The sequence below is a fragment of the Elaeis guineensis genome, chromosome 8 (genome assembly GCF_000442705.2).
Source record: "Elaeis guineensis isolate ETL-2024a chromosome 8, EG11, whole genome shotgun sequence".
In the NCBI taxonomy this organism is placed as follows: domain Eukaryota; kingdom Viridiplantae; phylum Streptophyta; class Magnoliopsida; order Arecales; family Arecaceae; genus Elaeis; species Elaeis guineensis.
The window spans coordinates 40,318,261-40,321,117 of record NC_026000.2 but is presented as its reverse complement, the minus strand read 5'-3'; positions in this window follow the sequence as shown (position 1 = coordinate 40,321,117).

Below are 2,857 nucleotides of genomic sequence, written 5' to 3'. Positions count from 1 at the left end.
AAATATGTGTATCTAGATTGAACAAGAACTTGGTTTTGTTTTGAAATTGTCTCAAAACAACCTATGACTAGTGAAAATTAATAAGCCTTCTTTTGGAAATGAATCATAGTATCAGCATTACATGCAGCATAAAATAGCTGACACCACCTTAGCAATAGAATATCAGAATGCCCATGTGGGGCTCAGCAATATCAGAATATTAGAATGCCTGTGGGGGCTTTATTAGAATGATCGGTTAACAGTATTCATGCTACGTGTTGACTACCCATAGTAGTGGTGCGTCGGGGGTAGTCGGCAATAAACAGCTGTATTCTTTAGCAAAGAGAAAAAAAAATTTATTACAGCTCAGCAATTTATTTTAGCTTAACGGAGTTTTCTTTTAGAAAAATGATATACTCTATAGTTTATTCTTATGTAGTTGATAAAAGTTGAAAGGATATTGTTGGTGCAAAAATCCGCCTGCGCCGGAGAAGCTGGAGTTGAGGAAGCCGCGGTCGCCGCCGGGACCTGCAAGGGAAGTCTAAACCGGAGGTGGGGTTGCTCCGGCAAGACCCTCCGACGCTCAAGTCAGTTCTCTGCCTCAACAAGAATGGAGTGCTCGAACGGAGAATTTAGCAGAGTTTTGAGATAAGGCAAAAGAGCTTAAAAAATAACGTATCTGAGTCCCCCCTTTTATAGGCGGGGGAGGCAACGGACTGATGGCGACGTGCGTAACCGCCTGGTAGTGGGCCGCCCACGGTCAGGGGAATTGATTGCGAAAGATAATGGAGCAGACATGCGGGCATCATCTCGACTTGCCACGTGGAATCTGTTATGAGGGGTGGAGCAGCGTCCGTCGTCAGGAGAATCGCATGGTATCCGTCACAGGAGGTGGAGCAGGTTCGTGGCCGTCACTGTGGCCTGCCAGGGGGATAGTGGAGCTGTGCGGAGTCCGCCACAGGAAGTGGAGCAGGGCGGCTATGGCTGCTGCAGCTTGTCAGGGAATGATGATACTGCGTGGAGTCCGCCACAGGAGGTGGAGCAGGGTCGCGGCCGTTTTGAGGGCCTGTTAGGGGGCGTGGATCTATCGATTGAAGCTCGGTAACGGTCGGAGCCATCGTGAGCGGAGCCCGGCTCCCGTAGGAGTCCGGGCGGAGCTGTTCTAATGTTGGCGGCGAAGTTCGGCTCCCGTAGGAGTCCGGGCGGAGCTGCACTTGCTGATGGCGGTGGAGCCCGGCTCCCGTAGGAGTCCGGGCGGAGCTGCACTTGCTGATGGCGGTAGAGCCCGGCTCCCGTAGGAGTCCGAGCGGAGCTGCACTTGCTGATGGTGGTGGAGTCCGGCTCCCGTAGGAGTCCGGGCGGAGCCGTGCTGATGCCGTCGGTGGAGCCCGGCTCCCGTAGGAGTCCGAGCGGAGCTGCACTTGCTGATGGCGGTGGAGGCCGGCTCCCGTAGGAGTCCGGGCGGAGCTGTGCTGATGTCGTCGGTGGAGCCCGGCTCCCGTAGGAGTCTGGGCGGAGCTGCGCTGCAAACAAAGCCAAGGGTGAAGTCCGGCTCTGATAGGAGTCCGGATTGAGCTTACCAGCAGTTGATACTAAGGGCGGAGCCCGGCTCCCGTGGGAGTCCGGGCGGAGCTGTTCTGATGCTGGCGGTGGAGTCCGGCTCCCGTAGGAGTCCGGGCGGAGCTGCACTTGCTGATGGCGGTTCCGTCGTGGGTTCCGGCTGTGGGTATTTTATACCCAACACCAGTCCCCCTACATCCGAGTTTTGAATTTCAAACGAAGGAAGTACATAGAAGTACAGCCGGAACCGTCCCTTCGAATCCCGCGCCCTGCCGCTCTCGGATATTTTGGCATTAAATGAGCACGTGCCGGAGTCTTTTCGAATTGGGGCAGTACGAGGGGACGCTTCGAAGATCCCGTGGGTACGCTGGCCTAGGTACGGTGCAATTATGACCCTGCCAACCGCCAGCCGTCTTCAGCCGTCTGCCACGGGGAGTGGGACACGTGTCGGATGCGGACTGGCCTGGGGGGATTCGAGATCATTATGGCATCGGATCCCAGGGTCTATTTAAACCCGTCCTCCCCCTTCAGGCGCCCCACTCCGCTTCTGATTTCTTGCTGGCGTCTGTCATCTTCCCGAGAGTCCGCTCTAGCGAACGCCCTCTCGAGCTGTAGGCGCCCTCCGTTTCTCGCTCCCCAGGCCCCCAGAGCAAGATAGGTTAGTGCCCACCTTCTCCTTCTTACCGCCTAGGGTCTTCTCCTCCTTCCACCTTTTTTGTGTCTTCTCCTGAGTTGACCTCCAGCGTCTCCCTCCTTTCTCGGCTTGCTTTTCTAGGGCCCTTTAGGTTCTCCCCCAAAGAAAAATGTCTTTCGATTCTTCTGCTCCCGTAAGTTCTGGGAGTTCTTCTGCTTCAAACCCCCAGGCCCCTGTTTCTGCGGACGAACCCGTGTTTGGGGCAGGGTCTCGCCCGGTCTTCGCACCGGGTGCCATTCCTTGTTCGTCGACTCCGGACGAACTTCTCCTGATAAGGGCTCAGTACGGGGTCCCTTCAGAGTACGACCTGGAGCTCCCCGGCCCCTCTGACTGGGCCAGCGCTCCCCCTCCTGGTCGCTTTTGTTTGTACCAGGAGGCATTCCGTGCCGGACTCCGGCTTCCGCTTCCTGCTTTTGTTGCCGCCTTCTTTCGTTTCTTAGACATTTCTCTCGCTTCTGTCGCCCCGAATTCCTTTAGGTTTTTGATAGGGTTTCTCTCCCTCTGTCACATAGCCGAGGTCCAGCCTTCCCTCTCCCTGTTCAGACATTTCTACACTTTCAAACGCCATCCTTCAGCGAATGATTGGTGGTACTTCTCCCCCCAGTTCGGTAAGAAGGGGTTGCT